This window comes from Maylandia zebra, linkage group LG3, assembly GCF_041146795.1.
Source record: "Maylandia zebra isolate NMK-2024a linkage group LG3, Mzebra_GT3a, whole genome shotgun sequence".
Classification (NCBI taxonomy): domain Eukaryota; kingdom Metazoa; phylum Chordata; class Actinopteri; order Cichliformes; family Cichlidae; genus Maylandia; species Maylandia zebra.
In genome coordinates this window covers 54,091,141-54,113,246 of record NC_135169.1, presented here as the reverse complement: position 1 = coordinate 54,113,246, position 22,106 = coordinate 54,091,141, and the positions used below count along the sequence as shown (strand labels likewise).

At 43.4% G+C, this 22,106-nt stretch overlaps 1 long non-coding RNA gene and 1 pseudogene across 2 annotated transcripts; one reads left to right on the top strand and one right to left on the bottom strand.

Annotated features, from left to right (window-relative positions):
• Positions 1 to 2,437: 2,437 nt before the first annotated feature.
• Positions 2,438 to 18,286, bottom strand: LOC112430422 (NACHT, LRR and PYD domains-containing protein 12-like; annotated as a pseudogene). Its single transcript, XR_013097071.1, has 7 exons — positions 18,154 to 18,286; positions 14,445 to 14,521; positions 12,489 to 14,328; positions 10,802 to 10,978; positions 8,885 to 9,061; positions 6,339 to 6,515; positions 2,438 to 2,642 (listed from the first exon to the last, which is right to left on the bottom strand). The product of XR_013097071.1 is annotated as an NACHT, LRR and PYD domains-containing protein 12-like (transcript).
• Positions 18,287 to 19,720: 1,434 nt separating this feature from the next.
• On the top strand, positions 19,721 to 21,678 carry LOC143416833 (uncharacterized). Its single transcript, XR_013097086.1, has 2 exons — positions 19,721 to 20,224; positions 21,112 to 21,678. It is a non-coding gene; the product is annotated as an uncharacterized LOC143416833 (long non-coding RNA).
• Positions 21,679 to 22,106: the final 428 nt, after the last annotated feature.

The following is a 22,106-nucleotide window of genomic DNA, read 5'->3' as shown; positions in this document are numbered from 1 at the left end:
TCAAGGCAGCGTTTAGCTGTGATAAAATGTATGCAGGAGTAATTGCTTATATGTTTAAACTTAATTGATTAAAGTGGTTGTTTTTTTTTTGGATCTTTTAGTAGAATAGGCGCTTATAATGATTTTCTTGTGAAAGGAGATTCTAGGTCAGAGTGGAGGCCTTGCAGCAGCGAGAGTTCTGTGTACAGGATGTTGATGATTAGATAAGGCAAGCGACAGGAAACGCATGCAGGGACGTGAAAGCAGCGTTTTAAGAGTTTTAAAATGATGAGTAACGTTGAAGAATATATATAAATACAAGTCAATAAGTCAAGAAGATAATTAGGATCAGGCTTTTGATTAAAGAGTCCCAAAGATGATAAGTTAGGGAGGTGCAGGAAAAGGTGTTTGGTTTGCTTTACACAAGATCTCGGCGACCACAGGGGGGTGAGGATCCTGGAGGCCCGAGGCATGATGGACCACAAGAGAGGGACGCAGAAAAAACCTAATCTTACGCATGGAGTGTTCTCGAGGGGGAGCTGGTGTTTATTACTGGACCACTTAGAGGACATGAGGTTGCCTGATTTGCTGAGCCAGAGGACGGCTAGAGAGGGTCAGAGCGGGAGTGGTGACCCCGATGTCCATGATGCCATGGATGGACATGGAAGCAGCTGAGTGGGCCGAGGAGTGACCCAACACAATGTATTGTGACCTCTGGTGTTCCAGAGGTCGAGAGAGGGAGTATTGAGATTGGAGAAATATTTTGCTGCTATTGTTAAAGGCTCATGTTCTCACTTAGATCATCGATTTCTACTTACATTTCTTTCTGGGAAAAATGGGGATTACTTTGGAAACAGGAAGTATTTTCCCCAATAAGCAGCCCTGGATTAGTAAATCACTCCAACATGTTCTCAGGCAGAAGAAGCTGTCTTGTTATGAGGGAGAGAAGAAAAAGATTGAGGCACAGAAACTTGTTGAAAGAGAGATAAAGCAGCTAAAATCAGGTGTAAAAGTAAAGCAGAGGATGAGCTGAATAAAGGACACTCAAGGCTGGCTTGGAAAGGAATGAAGTCCATGGTGGGGATGCAGAACAAGGAGCAAAGATGAATGTGATGCTGAATCAGCAGAAGACTTGGACTCATTTGATTCCAGCTTTGATATCATTGATTTCAATGAAGAGCTTTGTGATTGTAGCAAAGGGCTGGTAGCTCTGAGAGTCCCACTGATGAGGTGTTTGTGTGGAAATCTCTTAGTGGGACCAAAGAGAGAAAAAGCCCTGGTCCTGATGCTGTGGGAGGGAAATGATTGAAGTGTGCTGTGAGGAACTGACTGGGAGATTTTCACACATTTTCCAGTCCTCCTTGGAACAACAGGAAGTTCCCAGCATATGGAAACAAAGGTTAAGTGTCCTATGGCACTCAGTGATGATGGTGCTGTGGCCCCACCACCACCACCTCCACCTCTTTGTAAAGGAACTAACTGTCATCTGGAGCTTCAAATGGAACTAAGACTTCCTCCACTAGGTCTGATGAGAAAGTGTTAGTGGAGCTGGCCTGGAGTCAGAAACAGGAAGATGCAGGATTTGGGCTGAAATGGGGAAAAGTGGTTCGCACTAGTGCCTTAAAGCAAGAAGGTTGTAGGTTGAAGCTTGTTGGCCTTTCTGTGGAGGTTGGATGTTCTCCCACAGTCCAATGAAATGCTGCTTAGGTTCATTGGTGCTTCTAAATTGGCTGTAGGTGTGGATGTGAGAGAGTGCTTCTCTGTCTCTCTCTGTTGGCCCTGTGATGGACTGCTCACCTGTGCAGGTGGACCACGCCTCTTGCCCTATGACAGCTAGGGCACAGGCTGCAGCCCTGTGAGCCTAAGCTGAATAAACAGTTAGCAAAAATGATCCATAGATGGCCTGAAATCCCCCAGTTAGCAGTTTGGTAGATAGCTATGACATGCTAATCCCATCCAGCAGCTGTATTCTACCTGTAAGCTGATCCCTGCTGAGCCAAAGCACTTTTTCATATACAAATTACAACCTTTAATAGAAACCTATTGGTCAGCATCTTATTAGCCTGCTGTTAGCTTCATTCCACAGAAAACTGAGAGAAACTAACAGAGTTGATAAAGAATAAAGAGAAATGTGCTGATTTAAAGCCTTTGAAGTGCTTCAGATGATTGTGTTGGACTGCTGTCTGTAAAGCAAACGCACATTTTGCTTTGGATTTCAGTGTCAGACAGACTTTAAGGTGGAATGAAGAGTTGGAGAGTTTCACAGTGAATTATCCAGTGGAGGATTTTTCTTCTTCTTTGAAGGTTTGAAATGTGAACATTGTTCTGCTGCAGTCAATGGACTAAACCAGAGAAGAAGAAAACAGACTTTACCATGAAGATCCTCAGTGTGGATCAGTATAATATCAGCCTGATGTCTGCAGTTTAGTGTCAGCACAACTTTCACATCATATTCATCTCAGCACAACTAAAACATGCTGACTGACCTCAGAGTTTCAAGTCCACATCCTGGACTCTCCAGGAAACCACACAGATGCTTCACTCCTGAATCCTGCAGCTTGTTGTTCCAGCTCAGGTCCAGCTGTCTCAGATGGGAGGGGTTGGACTTCAGTGCTGCTGCCAGATAATCACAGCTGATCTCTGACAAACCACAGCGACTCAATCTGTATAAAGAATGAAAGATGTAAGTTTATTAGACAAAGTGTGAGCTTGAAATCATTCAGTGTTTCATCATCTGTTCAGAGCTGAAGAAGGTTCAGAATGTAGAAGTTTAGAAAATGGAAACTCCAAACAGCTGACAGAGTTCATACGCCTTAGTCAGGGTCAAATTCAAGCAAGACCATGTGAAAATTAAAACACATCATCCGAGGTGAACTTAAACACCTTTGTTCCCCTTTTGTTAAGACATAGAAAAGTACACCACACAAAAATACTGCAAAAGGAAACGGTCGCCTTATATACATAGTGTATAAACTCAAAATGCACATTTCACTTCAAATTAAGATTAAGGCTTTGAACAGATCACATAGTTCAGTTCAACATATAAGACTTTAAGAATGCACAAGCATCTACTTAAAATCTATTTAATTTATCATCCATGATATTATTTTGTACAATTCCAATGTATTTTGTTCATCTCCCTTAAATAAACAGGCAGTCTTAAAGTATGAAATATTCATATACAAACACATATAAATGTGTGTACTGTCTCAGTGGCTGATAGTACCCCACAGGCCTCAGTGTGAGCTTGAAGACATTTATAATGTTTAAGTAGTTTAATGTGCAGGTGCTGACGATAAACACATTTTGAATGAAAGCCGGGGAACTTTGGTAGCACAGAAACAAGTGGCTATTCTTTGTGACTATATGGATCACTCACAATACCATTATTTCACACAAAGGCACCAAATTAATACTCAAAAAAGCTGCAGCAATACACACAAATATAAACAGTACTTGGTGACTGTTAAGTCTAATTGTTGAATGTTGCCATTGTGTTTCTTAAATTTGTACAGTCTTAGTTCAAGCAGTAGGATCAAAGCCATTCCTTTGATCCTGACCACCTCTCCAACCACTCTGTGCTGGGGGAGGTTTTATTGTAGATACATCCTATCTGGAAGATCTGTTTCTTTTGATGTAAACTTCCTGGGTTTACGACCCTTTGGTCAGCAGGAGGTCTGACACACACACACACACACACACACACACTCTTACAGAAGTTCACACATATACATAAAATGCTTTGTCTTAGAACAAAGGGGGCGTGGCTTTGTTCTGACGTGTTTTGTGTGAACTGTCTCCCAATAAAAGGTAGCAGGAGGAGGTCAGATCTGTGGTCATTTTCGTGGTGGACACAGACGAGGCCTCCCTTTCGCAAATAATCGATCGATCGACTGTCTTGTTTTCTTCATGATGAATAAGTCTCTAGAATTAGCGGGGCTTGTGGAAACACAGACCCAACAGTGACAACTTTGCTTTTAGCCTTTAACCCTTCTTGACTACTTTTGATGTGGCCTCTATATTTTACCTTTAAAAACAGTTCATCTTGCCAATCTGTTATTTTCTCATTTTGACCAACTGTATCAGCACAATTTATCTAAATTCAGACAAAATTTAAAATACAAGTAGAAAGTGATATTTTGACTGTAAAAACCACACACATGTTTAACGAATCATCTTCATAACTTGAAATGCAAATAGAGATTGTACATTTTTAAAAATACGCACACGTTTTGCAAACAACAAAGTTATATGGTACTATTTACCAAAAAATGCAGCCAAGGCTCAGACGTTTTTCATATAATCATTTCAAACTATTTACAGAACAATCAGGTGTCAAACAATAGTTTGTGTCACTCTAACACATATGAGAACAGCACAGGGATAAACCTGCAGGTCTGACAGCAGGTGTGTCACTCAGCGTTTACACTGCAATCTGCCTTTGTTGGCTTTAAGGCAGCAACTGTGACGATCACTAGTAGAACTGACACACAAAACAAAACAACAGCTACACACTAAATACACAAGACAACAAACTAACTTGAGACCAAACACGGTAAACGTCACAAATCTCTCACGTATCAAAACTCTCTCTCTCTTTCGCTCACTCGCTCTCTCTTGCCGGTCACTCCTAAAACTTCCCCCTTTTGCTAAACAACCAAATGTCATGTTTCCATATCATTTTTGATTGGTCGACATGGTACATTTTCCCACCTATAGGGCTTTGGAGCGTGATGTCACGGGAGATGGGCCACGCCCCCTTCCGCCATGACAGTAGGCCAGCCAAAGGATACCATTTCAGCTATGGATCGTACGTGTTGTGTTGTCGGTTGCAACGTTAGATCACACGATCGTGAAGGCAAGAAGCTGGATAACGGGCTCTCTTTTCATCGTTTTCCATCCTGGAGGCAACGTGAGGGATCCCATGTATCCGATATTACTAAACAAAGACGTCAGGCTTGGATTGCAGCGGTGAGACAAGCGGATATCGAGTTCTCTGCAATCCCCAGCTTTTTGTTGGTTTGCTCACGGCATTTTCTTTCCGGTGAGTTCTAAATTAATTCATATCACTCTTGAAAGGCTTTTAGTGTTATTTTCAACGTGCTGAGGTCATAGATAATGAGATAAAACATGCTAATGTGTGATGCTGCAGAACCACGTCATGTCGACTGAGTAGCTTATGATTTGGCATTATTGCAGGCAAACCAGCATATGAAATGGATGTAACAAATCCAGACTGGGAACCAACACTGCACATGGGGCATGACGACATACCTGTATCAGACTCGGACCGGCACTCAAGGCGTACGCAACGGAAGCGAAAAAGAGCACCCATCGGAGGTAAACAACCCCCCCCCCCTCTAAAAACATACTAAATTGCTATCACTGTACACTAATCCGCACATAACTTCCAGATGAATCACACACCTGTCATTGGAATATTGGTGTACATTTACCTTATGTCTAATTTTATCTTACAGGCTTTCGTTATGCAGCTGCAGAGTCTGAAGGTGTGCCCCGTGCAGAAGTGATTGATGAAGATCTGACAGAAGACCAACAGCAAAATCACAATGTCATGGAGGCAGTGGACAGCAGTTGTGTTGGACAAGTGGAGGTTGAGGTACCAGCTGCAAATGTGGATATACTGAAGAAATGTAAACCTTTTAAAATGATGACAGATTACAAACTCTCAGCTGTGTCTGTAATCAAACCTCTGTAACTTTGCTTCACTTCAGCAGCATCAGCTCATGTTCACATGTTGATTCATGGTTTGCTTCAGTTTTTGATGGACTGCAGAATATTTTGAAGGTTATCTGCTATAAAAAGCCAGAACAGGAAAATCTGCTTCATGTGTTTCTGTTTGATCCTCAGTGACTTTGACACAAAGGCCTCTGCTGTGATGATCACACCTCTGATCAAGTCTCACAGTGTCAGCTTTGTTTTTATACATATGGATATGTGCTGATAAATGATCAGAGTTATAATATTTCCCACTGTCTGCTGTGTGCCGTGACCTTTGACCTGCTAAAGACAGTCAGCTGTGGATTATTCATTGTTGTGTCTGATACTTAGAACTGTGAGGAAGAACACTACACAGTTAATCAGGGTCCCCTCTCTCTGAATCAGGGAAGGTGGGCAGGCCGCGTGTGGGCCGCGGGCCATACGTTGAGTCTCACTGTTTGAAATGTGAACATTGTTCTGCTGCAGTCAATGGACTAAACCAGAGAAGAAGAAAACAGACTTTACCATGAAGATCCTCAGTGTGGATCAGTATAATATCAGCCTGATGTCTGCAGTTTAGTGTCAGCACAACTTTCACATCATATTCATCTCAGCACAACTAAAACATGCTGACTGACCTCAGAGTTTCAAGTCCACATCCTGGACTCTCCAGGAAACCACACAGATGCTTCACTCCTGAATCCTGCAGCTTGTTGTTCCTGCTCAGCTCCAGCTCTCTCAGATGGGAGGGGTTGGACTTCAGTGCTGCTGCCAGATAATCACAGCTGATCTTTGACAAACCACAGCTCCACAATCTGTATAAAGAATGAAAGATGTAAGTTTATTAGACAAAGTGTGAGCTTGAAATCATTCAGTGTTTCATCATCTGTTCAGAGCTGAAGAAGGTTCAGAATGTAGAAGTTTAGAAAATGGAAACTCCAAACAGCTGAAGCCAACAGGAAGCAGCTTCAAACAGGAAACTGTGCAGAGTTTCAGACTATATGTCCTGATGCAGCCAGTTGGATTTTGGAGATTTGAATCTCTGTTCTGTGACTAAGTCCTTGAATCATTTCTTCCAGTTGGTCCAACAAGACAGACTAAGTGTTGGACATGTGTTGTGGCTCCATTAGGGGAGCTTCTAAATGTGATGTGATGGCCCCTCTGGGTCTGTCAGGTCACAGGACTGAAGAGAGCTCAAACTGGGCACACAGTTGTTCCAGTCTGGACCAAAGACTCTATACTGGGACTGAGGGACTGCTTTGACTGCACCCACTGGGACTTTTTAAAGGCTCATGTTCTCACTTAGATCATCGATTTCTACTTACATTTATTTCTGGGAAAAATGGGGATTACTTTGGAAACAGGAAGTATTTTCCCCAATAAGCAGCCCTGGATTAGTAAATCACTCCAACATGTTCTCAGGCAGAAGAAGCTGTCTTGTTATGAGGGAGAGAAGAAAAAGATGGAGGCACAGAAACTTGTTGAAAGAGAGATAAAGCAGCTAAAATCAGGTGTAAAAGTAAAGCAGAGGATGAGCTGAATAAAGGACACTCAAGGCTGGCTTGGAAAGGAATGAAGTCCATGGTGGGGATGCAGAACAAGGAGCAAAGATGAATGTGATGCTGAATCAGCAGAAGACTTGGACTCATTGGATTCCAGCTTTGATATCATTGATTTCAATGAAGAGCTTTGTGATTGTAGCAAAGGGCTGGTAGCTCTGAGAGTCCCACTGATGAGGTGTTTGTGTGGAAATCTCTTAGTGGGACCAAAGAGAGAAAAAGCCCTGGTCCTGATGCTGTGGGAGGGAAATGATTGAAGTGTGCTGTGAGGAACTGACTGGGAGATTTTCACACATTTTCCAGTCCTCCTTGGAACAACAGGAAGTTCCCAGCATATGGAAACAAAGGTTAAGTGTCCTATGGCACTCAGTGATGATGGTGCTGTGGCCCCACCACCTCCACCTCTTTGTAAAGGAACTAACTGTAATCTGAAGCTTCAAATGGAACTAAGACTTCCTCCACTAGGTGGCAGTGTCTGATGAGAAAGTGTTAGTGGAGCTGGCCTGGAGTCAGAAACAGGAAGATGCAGGATTTGGGCTGAAATGGGGAAAGTGGTTCGCACTAGTGCCTTAAAGCAAGAAGGTTGTAGGTTGAAGCTTGTTGGCCTTTCTGTGGAGGTTGGATGTTCTCCCACAGTCCAATGAAATGCTGCTTAGGTTCATTGGTGCTTCTAAATTGGCTGTAGGTGTGGATGTGAGAGAGTGCTTCTCTGTCTCTCTCTGTTGGCCCTGTGATGGACTGCTCACCTGTGCAGGTGGACCACGCCTCTTGCCCTATGACAGCTAGGGCACAGGCTGCAGCCCTGTGAGCCTAAGCTGAATAAACAGTTAGCAAAAATGATCCATAGATGGCCTGAAATCCCCCAGTTAGCAGTTTGGTAGATAGCTATGACATGCTAATCCCATCCAGCAGCTGTATTCTACCTGTAAGCTGATCCCTGCTGAGCCAAAGCACTTTTTCATATACAAATTACAACCTTTAATAGAAACCTATTGGTCAGCATCTTATTAGCCTGCTGTTAGCTTCATTCCACAGAAAACTGAGAGAAACTAACAGAGTTGATAAAGAATAAAGAGAAATGTGCTGATTTAAAGCCTTTGAAGTGCTTCAGATGATCTCTGTCCACTTCTGTCCACTCATTCATTCATGTAAGCTTTCTAATGCAGCTTTGATCTTCACAGTCTGCTTCATGAAACTCATTCTAACCCTGAATGTCAGAGTGTTCCTCCTTCTCTTTCCCATCATTCATGCTGGCAGTGGAGGAGATTTGGATGTTGGACTGTGTTTTGGATGATGTGTGTATGTTTGTGTTGGACTGCTGTCTGTAAAGCAAACGCACATTTTGCTTTGGATTTCAGTGTCAGACAGACTTTAAGGTGGAATGAAGAGTTGGAGAGTTTCACAGTGAATTATCCAGTGGAGGATTTGTCTTCTTCTTTGAAGGTTTGAAATGTGAACATTGTTCTGCTGCAGTCAATGGACTAAACCAGAGAAGAAGAAAACAGACTTTACCATGAAGATCCTCAGTGTGGATCAGTATAATATCAGCCTGATGTCTGCAGTTTAGTGTCAGCACAACTTTCACATCATATTCATCTCAGCACAACTAAAACATGCTGACTGACCTCAGAGTTTCAAGTCCACATCCTGGACTCTCCAGGAAACCACACAGATGCTTCACTCCTGAATCCTGCAGCTTGTTGTTCCTACTCAGGTCCAGCTGTCTCAGATGGGAGGGGTTGGACTTCAGTGCTGCTGCCAGATAATCACAGCTGATCTCTGACAAACCACAGCCCTTCAATCTGTATAAAGAATGAAAGATGTAAGTTTATTAGACAAAGTGTGAGCTTGAAATCATTCAGTGTTTCATCATCTGTTCAGAGCTGAAGAAGGTTCAGAATGTAGAAGTTTAGAAAATGGAAACTCCAAACAGCTGAAGCCAACAGGAAGCAGCTTCAAACAAACACAACACGAGAAAAAACTCTGAATGTTTCACATTAAAGTCATACATTTATCATAAAAACAGGACAAAGACTTGAAAAAGTCGTGTTTTTCCTTCCAGGAACCACAAGGCTTCACTTTTAAAGGTGAAGTGTGAAAGAAATGGACATATTTGAAGTCCAACACCTTTTTCCAGTCACATTATTAAAGCAGACAAACTACAAGCTCATTTTCATTCCAACAAGTCATCTTCTGACCTGGACTAACAACACTGGTCTCTATGTGCAGCTGGCTGTGAGACCAGAGCTCAGGGAGCGTCTACAAAGTGCAACACTGAAAGAACATCACACACTCATTTGCTTCCATCATCCAACCTGAAGAGGAAACAGAGACGCCTCCCCTTCAAAGTAAAAGCTGCTCCTTTTGGACACAGTATCAAAGAAAGTCTACAGTATAACATAGAAAAGACAGAACAAAGTTTTGGTTGTTTTTAAATTGTGCAGAAATGAAACTACACTAAGCTCAATTATGTGACAGACATTTCATCCCATGTCAGTTTGGCCTCATCCTGGGCCGGATTATCCAGCACACACTCTGACCACAGGCCCAGGGGCCACGCACAGCTGGGCTCCATCCAAGAGACAGGAAACAAACCAACACAATAATAAAAAGCACCATCTGATCTTCTTACATCTTCAAGACAAACATAGTAAAAACATGAGCATATTTGTTTCCTGATAAAATGATGTGACAGGTAGAACAGAGTAAAGTGGTGGTGTTACAGCCTTTCTCCCCTCTGCTGCCGAGGCTGTTAGTCTCTCCCAAACTCAGCTACAGGACTTCCAAATGAATGAAAGCAGCAGAAGTGGCTTTACAAATGAAAGAGGAAGAGGAGAAGAAGAGGAGAGGGAGGCCACCCTGACCATCACTCCAGCTGAAAACATCACACTTCCATTAGAGTTGGTGAGGAAATGTTGAGCAGGATGAGCTGCTGGCTAATCTGGAGGCTGTAGCAGCAGCTCACAGTCACAGTGGATTTCCACTCATGAAAAAGCTCTGGCTGCTTCATTTCTCATTTCATATCAGAGACTTTAATGCTTCACTGAAGCTGTACTGTGATGCTTCCATATCCCAGTGAGGCCTCCATAATGATTTCAGCTGTTCTGTACACACACTGTGTGCCCTGTATGGCTCAAAGTCTCTGCAGCCTGTTTTTATCTGCTATCATCAGATCTTCATCATCCTCATTCACATCCCTCACACACTCTACAGCCTCATCAGCACCGACTTCATCTTCACTGACTGATGGAGCACAACATGAACCTGTGGAGGCTGAAACACTGTCCTGTCAAACATCTCCCCGTCACCACTCCACTTCTGTCAGCCTTTAAATGAACCCTGCTCAAGTCTGTCACTTCTGTTTGGAGCCAAAAGGAAAAACTCTTGTTCAGTCGTTTGGAAAGACAACATTTCTGAAAGCACTTAAACTTCTTCACATTTGTCTTCAGACACATCCTGAACATTTAGGAACTAAAGAAAGTTTCAAACATCAAAGACCTGAAATATAGAAAAACAACAACAGCCGCAGTCAGTGAACTCACCTCAGAGTCTCCAGTCGACGGTTTGGACTCTCCAGTCCAGCACACAGAAGCTTCACACCTGAATCCTGGAGGTCACTATTTCCACTCATGTCCAGCTGTGTCAGATGGGAGGGGCTGGACTTCAGAGCTGAGGCCACAACTTCACAGTGAGACTCTGAGAGTCCACAGTGAGTCAGTCTGTGATGATAGAAAATATAAAATGTGTTATTATAAAAGCAGAAAATCTGCATTATAAACACAGACTGAATGTATATGAAGACAAAACAGAGTGAGGTCATAATCTGATGAATCTGCTCTTCACATCTGTGCTTCAGCTCCTCTTACTGTGTTTGACATGACACAACGATTGAGTCTCTCTCAGACCTGCAGACTTTTAATGAGAATCTTTGTTTGGCTTTAATCTGCAGATGAAGGAGGAAGATGGTGTCACATTTAGGCTCCCATAATGTCCACAGTCTGTCACTGAGATCTGATCCAGAGTCAGAGTGAAGACACACATTTGGACTGTTTCCTGTTTTGACTCCAGAACATTTTGAATGAGTTCAGCTCAGTGAAGAGTTCCAGCTGGAAAGATGATCTCTGTTTGCTACCTGCTGTCAGGTACGACTGTTCACGTCCACACGCAGGAAAAACCTGCTGACTGTTACCAAACGGAGCAGAAATCTCATCACTGGACAATAATGATGAATGAACTCAGAGCTGCTGATATCAGATCTGATTTCAGGGGAACTAAACACAGAAATGATTGGCTCATTTTAGCTTTCTGAGCCATTATCTGCTGCTGTGTCGCTAGTTGGCAGAAAATGATTTGTATTCCTGTTCAGGGCTTCAGTGTTTATGAGTCCAGATCCAGGTGACAGCAAGTCAAAATGATGTTACCTGTCTGTGTCCAGCAGCAGCCTGTATTCACTTTGAATATTGTTATAACCTGACATGGATCAGTTTGTCTTTGATTGGTTTGTAAATGTCACTGTTTCCATTGGACCTGAGTGACGTACAAAGACAGAGAGGGAGAGAAAGGAGAGAGAGGATGGAGACAGCAAAGAGAGAGCAAACACAAACAGGTGAGAGTGGACAGGTGACCAAGGTCAGCAACCAATCAGAGAGCTTCTGTTTGACCCACAGTCACTGATGATGACTGCACATAACCAAGCAGTGTGTTACTCTGATATCAAATATGGATCCTGCTCTTATAATAATGATCATCAGATGATATTATTGTGTTATTTTGTAGCTGAATACAATGTTTGTGTGATTATCAGTGAAAGAAGCAGTGAGGAGGATGGAGAGAGAGAGAGGACAGAGGGTGAAGTTAGAAACACTAAAAGGATTTTTCATGGATTTCATGGATGATTTGAGTGATTTCCAGCAGGACACTTAAACATGTCAGTGGACGTCCTAAAGAACATATTCACTGATATGAAACGTGTCATTGAACAGGATTAATATCAGTGGAAACATGGTGGAAACAGCTGTGACTGCATGGATGTGACACACTTCAAATCTGTTCTCCACTCTTGGATTTGGGATCCATGGAGCTGCTGCTGAGTCTGTACAATAAAGGAATGGTGTGGAAGGTTGCAGCGTACGGACACAAACACTTTGTGCTTACAATCTGATTTTATTTTCAACATTAAACTACTAACCTACACTGATCAATGATGTTAATGATCACATCTGGACTCACCCAGCCTTTCTGCAGTTCCTCACAGCTGGAATCAGTCTCTGTCGTCCCCGCTCTGATGTGTTGTACTTCTGCAGGTCAAACTGATCCAGAACCTCCTCTGACATCTGCAGCATGAAGGCCAGAGCTGAGCACTGGATCTCAGAGAGTTTCTTCTCTGATCTGTTCTCTGACTTCAGGAACTCTTGGATCTCCTGAAATAATGAGAGGTGGTTCATCTCCATCAGACAGTGGAAGATGTTGATGCTTCTGTCAGGAGAGATTTCATCACTGTTCATCTCCTTCAGGTTGTTGATGACTCTCTGGATGGTTCCTGGACTGATCTCTGTCTGACCCAGCAGACCTACTAAGAGTCTCTGGTTGGACTCCAGACAGAGGCCATGAAGGAAGCGAACAAACAGGTCCAGGTGGCCATTTTTACTCTGGAGGGATTTATACATGCCTTTAGTCAAAAAGACATCCATTGATGGGAAGCTATAAGACTTGAACATGTTCTTAAAAAAAGATCTGTTTTTGTATTCTTCTCGGAAATTCCCTAGAAAACCTTCTACCACCTCTGTCTTCCTGTTGGTGTGACAGTGGAACATGTAGACAGCAGCCAGAAACTCCTGAATGCTCAGATGAACAAAGCAGTAGACTGGTTTCTGGAAGATCACACACTCTCTTTTGAAGATCTCTGTACAAACTCCTGAGTACACCGAGGCCTCTGTTACATCCAGACCACACTGCTCCAGGTCTTCTTGGTAGAACATGATGTTTCCTTTCTCCAGATGTTCAAATGCCAGCCTCCCCAGCTTCAGAAGAACTTCCCTGTCAGCCTCCGTCAGCTCCTGTGGACTCGTCTCATGTCCCTCATGGTACTTGTTCTTCTTCCTCTTTGTCTGAACCAGCAGGAAGTGTGAGTACATGTCAGTCAGGGTCTTGGGCAGCTCTCCTCTCTGCTCTGTAGTCAACATGTGCTCCAGAACTGTAGCAGTGATCCAGCAGAAGACTGGGATACTACACATGATGTGGAGGCTCCTGGATGTCTTCATGTGGGAGATGATTCTGCTGGACAGCTCTTCATCACTGAATCTCCTCCTGAAGTACTCCTCCTTCTGGGCGTCAGTGAAGCCTCGTACTTCTGTTAGCCTGTCAACACATGTAGGAGGGATCTGATTGGCTGCTGCGGGTCGGGAAGTTATCCAGACGAGAGCCGAGGGAAGCAGATTCCCCTGGATGAGGTTTGTCAGCAGCTGGCTGACTGATGACTTCTGTGTGACATCAGACAGCAGCTTCCTGTTGGTGAAATCCAATGAAAGTCTGCTTTCATCCAGGCCGTCAAAGATGAACAAAAGCTGAGAGACAGCCAGCTTCTCTGCTGTGACCTTCTGTAATGTTGGATGGAAAACATGGAGCAGCTCCAGAAGACTGTACTGCTCATCTCTGATCAGGTTCAGCTCCCTGAATGAAAGCAGAACCACCACACTGACATGTTGGTTCTCCAAGCCCTCTGCCCAGTCCAGAGTGAACTTCTGCACTGAGAAGGTTTTTCCAACACCAGCCACGCCGTTGGTCAGAACCACTCTGATGGGTCTATGTTGGTCAGGTAAGGCTTTAAAGATGTCCTGGCACCTGATTGGAGCGTCATGGAGGGCGTCCATCTTGGAAGCTGTCTCCAGCTGCCTCACCTCATGTTGGGTATGAACCTCTTCACTCTGTCCCTCTGTGATGTAGAGCTCAGTGTAGATGGTGTTGAGGAGGGTTCTACTTCCTGTTTCATCACTTCCTTCAGTCACACGTTCACATCTCCTCCTCAGACTGATCTTATGTTCATCTAAAACCTCCTGCAGACCAACATCTGCTGAAAGAAAGAAAAACAACGAGACTAAAGAGAAAGAAAACTCTTCAATGTCTGAACAACACAAGAAGTCCAGTTTTCAGAAATGAGTCCATCAGCAGACAGATGTTCAGTCTTACTTTGTACACAGCTGCTCTGACTGGCTGTCTGCAGTCCAGCTCTGCTTCTGGATCTTTCTCCACACTGTGCAGAAGCTCTGATGGTGACACAGAAAAGTCAAAGTGGAGATACTTGTGTCCACCTTTGATTAGACTCATTATAAAAAGGAAAGCAAAGTTTAACACAGTCATGTTTCCAGTTCACGGACTTACATTTATTCCATGGACACTCACTCTAACCTGAACCACAGCTACAACCCAACACTGTTGAGGCCTCATCTCCTCCTTTCCTGACTGTAGAGGTTAAATATGCAACAACCAACAAATAAAAGAATTTGGTTCATTTCAAAGAAATTCACACGGTGACCAAGTAAAGTAACCGTAGTAAAGGAGACAACATCCCGTTGATGGTGGGATTATTTGAAAGATTTGCTTTGGTCACGTCACCAAATGCAGTTGAACCACCCGTGGATCCATGTTTGACCATTCTACCACTCTGAGCTCTGCTTTTGAATCATTTTATTATTATCATCATTCATTTATTCATTCTTTGGAGGGGGGCTATTTCCTAATGCCGCCCTAATAAGCTGATGTTCAAGGGGAAATATAACAGAAACTCTTTCAGTGTTATTCATTAATAAATTAACAGATAAACTGTGAAGAAGAAAAAACTGAGATTTAAAGGAGAGAGTGAGAAACTTGATCATCCATCCTCATAATACATGTTTATCAGTATCTGCTGTGACCATACTGCAGTAATAACTACAAGTCTACATTTCTGTGACTGTTGATCAATCACAGCAGGAATCTGAGCTCATCTCTGCACACAGAGCAGCTTCAGCTCTGGGATAAACTGCTCGCTTCACGTCCTTCTCAGCTCACAGACACTCATCCTGATATTTTCCTTTAACATTTGATGGTATAATTCATCTGAGTTTACACTTTATCTGCATAAATACAGAAAAACAGACCCAAACACCAGAAACCATCAGTTTCACCATGTAGAATATATTGTTGTTTCCTTGCTTTTAATTCAGAGAAAAACTCTGATTTGGATTTTCTCTGTTCTCTTTGCCACAGCCCATCCCAGCAGCAGCTGAAGCAGCTGACTGTCACAACACTGAATAACACTTTAGGAGGAATTTCAGAGGTCAGTAAAGCTCCAGTTTCAACATCAGTTAATTAATCATAGTTCATCATAAATGTTAACCTGGCTGGCACACATGTTAATGTTAGCCATTTAAATATTAGCAGTTAGCTGAGGCCACAAGAAGAAGAGGCCCTAGAAGAACAATGGATGATAAGATTAGATTTTCAAGACTAGGCAGAGACGTGTTTTCCTTTACTGTCTCTTACAGAGGAGGGAGCAGATACCAGACGAGGTCACGGAGGTACGGGGAGGATTCGCAGCAGACAGCAAGACTGCCACGTCCATGCGAGAGAGCGATGGCTACGATAATCGATTTTCCTCTCTCAGCTCTCAGCGAAGGCGGTCGCACTTTTCTCCTCTCCTCCTCACCCTTATCTTCCCTGTTTCGCCTCTATGTCCTTGTCTTGTCTTGTGTGAATTTACTTTTCCCTGGAACAGTCTCTCACTGTCGTTCTCTAAACCTAAAAGAGAATTATGGATTTGATCAACTGGTCCCTGAGTGCTATTGACACCCTTTTCTCAACGAGAAGTCGGGGCTCGGGAGAGCCTGAGTGCCCTGGAGGGACTTCCCCTGCCGGTTACACGATGGACGGGTGGCAGAACTGGAGGACCGTGTGCCTGGCGGGACTGTCGATCGAGGACGCTGAAGATATCTACCTATTCGGAACCATGATAACAGGGTTCATGCTGATCGGCGTTGGCCTAGCCCTGCTTTATCGGAGAAATAAGAGAGCGGAACCGGCTGTTCAAACCCCCACATGGCTGCCCGCTGGATTCGAAGCGCCGGGACGAGGTGCGACCTCTCACAACGAACGTAATATGGTCAACACCTTGGAGACGCTTACAGCTGCTGTGAAGGCTCAAAACAACACCATTGAGCATATGAGGGGAAACATCAGAGAGAGGCCTGCTCAAAATGACACCCTTGAGCGACAGTTGGAAAACATCGCGGAACGGATCACTGCAGTTGTGAGGTCTCAGAATCAAAAGACTGACAACACCTTGGAACTGAAGTTTGCTACCATCATGGGGAGGCTCGCAGCTCTCCAACGGGAGGTTGAGGGACCTGTCTCAGAGTGCTAAAATTCGAGCTGCTCACAACAGAAATCAACAATATTCAACATTCGGACACCACGGCGCCAGCTGCAGGCCCAAGGCTGGAGCCCACCAAAACAACTCCCTGATAACGACTGTGTGATGACTATTCTTCCCGTCCCATGAAGGCCACCTGGGTTGGCTGGCAGACTGTTTACTTAGCCTGATAGAGCGAAGGACACTGTCTCCGCTGAACTCTGGACACGCACACACATACACTTACACTGATAAGCACACACTCATCCCCCTCCCTTCCAAACGCCTTCGATGCTTGTTTCCTGAAGGGGCAGCACGGCGGGTCTGTGTGCCGCGCTGGAATGATAGCGCTGTGCAGGGCGGCTGCTGTGTTCGCTTCGGATTACTCCTCAACCCCCACCCACCCCTGTGGCTTGTCATGTCTTCACAATGTTGTGCTGTGGACATTTATGTGCTTCTTGTGCAGAGGAGTTTTTTTGTTTCCTGTTCTCATGCTGTCCTACCATGGAAGCACAGCATGAGTAGGGGTCTCTTTTTTTCCTCTTGTACTTTCCCCAGTGTAGTGTACATTTCAATGTTTTTCTCTGATTCTACCAATCTCCGACCTGTATCCCCATGTAATGTTTGTGCTATATGTGTAAGGTCGGGGGGGGGGGGGGTCCTATTTCACTGCAGGGCAACCTGCATGTGACGAATAAAGCTTTGATTGATTGATTGATTGATAATCTCTGTTTTTGTCTCCCTATATAATGTTGTACAGCCCATGTGAGGGTTATCCTCTCTGTGAACCAGATGATTGATTTCACACAGAGGTCCACCAACTGAATTTGATCAGTTATGGAACGATTTACCTCGACAGGCTCCTTCACTCGCTGCTTTTAAACCTCCTTTAAAACACACTTTTACTCCCTGACCTTTGACCCAGTGTGACATGTTGACTCACTAACTCAGACAGCTTAAAATAGTCTTTTTGTTTTTTGGTGCTGCCTAAAAGAACCGTAAAATATCGATACGGAATAAAGACCAAAAAGGACAAGATACATACTGCTGGATTTATTGGACTGTGAACTTAATTCATGCATACCAGTGACATCGCGTCACCCCCGTTAACGACCACCTCAGTGGCTTCAAGCGTAGGCTTAGCCTCTACAGATATGATTACCTGACAAAACGAATGTCATATACATGTCTATTCAGTAAAAGAAATGAATTGTGTTTAAAGCAAACAGATAAAGGGATCAGTAATGGCAATTATCTGTCATTGTCTTACTTGTCTTAGCCCAGTTAGGTAAACATTAACAATTGTGGTGGCAGATTTCTTTTGTCAAGTATTAACTGAGAGCCTATATACAGTTATGTTCATATATTTTTGTGCTACATCAGGAAACTCAAAAACATAGTTTTTAATATTTTAATCCTTATTTTTAAAACTGTTTTTGTCATTTTTCTTCTCCCATTGCATCAAAAATCATTATTTACACTGAATAAATGAGTCAGCAGCTCTCTTACATTGTTGCTGCAGGTTCATTACTGAAGTCTGGAGGTTTTCCTTTGGACCGGTCACTCCTCACAGACACACAGCTGGATGCTGCAGATCCTGCTCCATCCTCTTCCTCCATCTTCTTGATGTCAGGATGGAGTTAGTCTGAGAGGCAAACACACACACTCAGAGGTGCTGTTGTACTGGAAGCATCACACTGACGGTTTCTAAAGTTCTCATTGATCATTTCATGGAGTTTCTGTGGTAAACACTGTCCTGTGACGTATGTGTTATGGTGAGGGTCATGAGGGCTAACCAGCCCCACTCCTTACTCCTCATATTTCAGCCTGAAGCACAATAACAGCCTAAACCTAACCAGGAGGCTGTAACCTCAAAGGGACTTCATGGTTAGAAATAAAGGTTCAATGAAATGAAGCAGATCATAAAAACATGAGTTCCAACTTTAAAAGAAGCATCCACACGATGACGGCACAGCAGAGGAGCACTTTCTCTAACACACTGATTCAGTTCCACTGACACAAGGACACACACAGGAAGGCACACACACACAAGCCTTTATAAGAAACAACACAATCATCTGCGCTTGACTTGTCAATCCAAGTCCTTAGCCCATGAGCCCGCGGTATCAGACCACAGATATTCCCTTACTTTGAAAAAATAAAGCCAGTTTTCAGAACAGACCTGATGTTTATGCTACAGCCTGTTTATCAATATAATCAATATCAGATATCAGAGCAACAGAAACCTCGGTGATCAGGACGCTGGGACTGAGAACAGGAAGTGGCTCAAACGTCTAAGTTTCATAACGTCACCCTGAACTCCACTCACGGAGTTTCTGTCGCCATTGTAGTTTTTAAAGTCCCGTGATAAAGGCGGGGCTTTCTGTGAATCCGCACGCTCATTGGCTAATAACTTGAGATTGACACATCGTTATCCAATGAGCGTGCGGGAACTTCCGACATAAAGTTGTTTCCTTTGAAAAACCAAAGTCTGATTATTTTTGCCTCCACTGACGGAGCCTGTTGTTCCCGCCACAGAGACACAGTAATGTCAGAGCGGTGTTAACACTCACCCTGCCTCAGCACAGCTCTCACTCTCCTCCTGCTCTCTCACACTAAACGGAGGCTCAGCTAAACTCACTTCCTCTCTACTTACAGGAAACCAGCGCTCAGAGGAGCCGACCGGCCTCACATTTCACCCACAGACACGAACAGCGTGGAATTATTTTATGTCATAAGAAGAAACATATTCATGTTAACACTCACCTGCCTCAGCTCCACCTTCCTCCTCCTGCTTTCACTTTCACTGCTGCTCCCTAAACACAGAGGATGCTGGGACTTGTAGTGTTTTCCTTCCGGTGCGGTCTTCCTCTTTGTTTGTTTGTGTTTGTGTTCAAGTTATTTCGATCATGTAAACATCAACAGAACACGTGAAGCCACACAGAGTTTGTATGTCGAGGTGGGTAGGAGGGTTTGAGGAGGGGTCAGAGGGAAGAAGTCTCTCAGTCTTGACAATCCACATTGATGGCATTGCATCTTTCAGCGTGTTTGTGGGTCGATTTGGATGCTCCAGGTGTTCACACCGAACGCGATGGACGCGAGAAAAAAGCCCAAAACGCCCCTAACTTGATGCGTGCACATTCGCACCTCATACGCGTGTCCAAGAAAAATCCAACGCGCCCCAAAATATCATATTTTAACGCGCGTGAACCGGAAATGTGGGAGGAATGTGGGAGGAAGTTGTGCCAGACTGGTATCTTTGCAAGATGGCAGCTATCGAGCTAGCGCTTGAAGAGAGAGTCTCCCTTCTCTATGTACTGTGGAGAGCAGAGCAGCGGCGTAAAAGACGTCCTCGCCGTACCTGGGTCCATCAGGTCCTCCAGAGGCATGAGCAGTTTGGTGAGTTTCACCACTTGCTCCAGGAGCTGCGCCTGGATGACGGCCGATTCCAGCGCTATCACCGTCATTCACTCGGCCAGTTTGAGGACCTGCTTTCCCTCGTCGGTCCCAGCATCGCCCGCCTAGACACCAACTACAGACGCTCAATCCCACCTGCAGAGCGCCTGTCTGTCTGCTTGAGGTTAGTAAAAGTATTTAATACGGTAGTCCTTTATTGATACCTGTGCTAATATGCTAAACCATCCAGTTATACACTGCTAACATGGATGTGCTATGCTAACAGTGAATGCTGTCGGTGTTTACTGAAAGCAAACTGTGGTACAGACGACTGTTTATAATATTTCTAGTGATACTCAGAAGCTCTCATCAAGCCTCGATTTAATTCGATTTATGCTGTTATCAGTGTTTGCAATGATAGCATGGCTGTGGTGTCACATCAATGTATGCGCTCGGTGTTTGCTGATATCAAACTGTAGCATTAGGACCACTGAGTTAACCTTTGTAGTGATACTCACTCCTTTTTATTTAGACCTGGTTTAATTCTGGGATAGTTGAATATTTGTATATAATCCCTGCAGCTGTCAGACTCTATAGCAGGGGTCACAGCCTTTATTAAAACAGAGTTAGATAAAACTGTGAACAGTTTGGTTCATCTTTAGTTACATGGTTCTATCTTGATAAGCTGTCTTATCACAGATTAATTTTTCAAAAATATTAATGATTTAAGCAAGGAAAGGGCTACATGTCAACACACAACTCTTTATTTCTATTAATGTCTCACTTCATTCCTACCTGATTGACATGTTTAGGAATTATGAGTGATTGGCTCACTGTAGAGGCAAAAGTTGCTACCAATCAAATTATGATATGTTAAAGTTAAAACAAAACACAACTGTTTTAGATATTATCTAATATACATTTTGTAATTATCCTTATAATTACAAAATGTTTTATGTAAGATTTAAGTTTTGTGATTTAAATCTGACATCACAAAAGTATTTTGGAATTTGAATAATGTATTTTGTAACTGCAGTACACATAATACTGATTTTGAACAATTTTGTCCAGGTTCCTTGTCACCGGGGACTCCTTCACGACCAAGCATTCAGTTACAGAGTCTGTGTGTCCACGGTGAGCCAGATCACCCCCCAGGCAGTGACAGCCATCTGGGACTGTCTAGTGGACGACTTCATGGCTGTGCCTTCACCTGGAGACTGGCGGTCCATCACAGAGGGATTCCAGGAGCGCTGGAACTTTCCTCTGTGCTGTGCAGCTCTGGATGGGAAGCACGTCCAGACAAAGGCACCCCATATATCATATAGGAGACACACACATTGATATACACTAAATATTTATTCCATTTCTTTTTTTGTGGTGCCCAAATTGATGCACCTGCTTGATTTTGTTTAAACAATTATTGCACACTTTTTGTAAATCCAGTAAACTTCTTTTCACTTCTCAAATATCACTGTGTGTGTCTCCTGTATAATATTTAACTGACATTTTTTATTGTAACAACCAACGATTTATACAGGAAAATGATGTCTATTAACAAGGTTGCCCAAACTTTTGCATCCCACTGTATCAGTATATTTTGTCATTAGTATAATATGAAATAAATTCTACATGTGTCAAGTCGTGTGCCAACATTTGCTGTGTAGTAGAACTGAGACATTAGTTATTATAAAAATTTATTTGAAATAATATTAAAATTCTCAAACAGAAAAACATTAAACATGAATATATAAAATATAAGTATTTACAGAGAGACAGGAATAAAAAGGACCAGCTGCTCTCCAGAGCAGGAACCAGGCTGAGGAGGAAATGCTCCATTGGAGACTGGTGTGGCCTCTTCAGGGACACCAGGATGGCCAGCTCCACCACCGATGGACCGTCCTGGGACCCGTCCCTCATCTGCCTTGGAGCTGTCCTCCTCTGTGGGCCTGTAAAACAGCACAAAACACAAAGAAATGAGAAGGCTGCTACTAGATTTTAATTTCAACATTGGGAAAAAAAAAAACCCCAAAAACAGGACATAATCAGATTGGTTGTAGATATTTAGT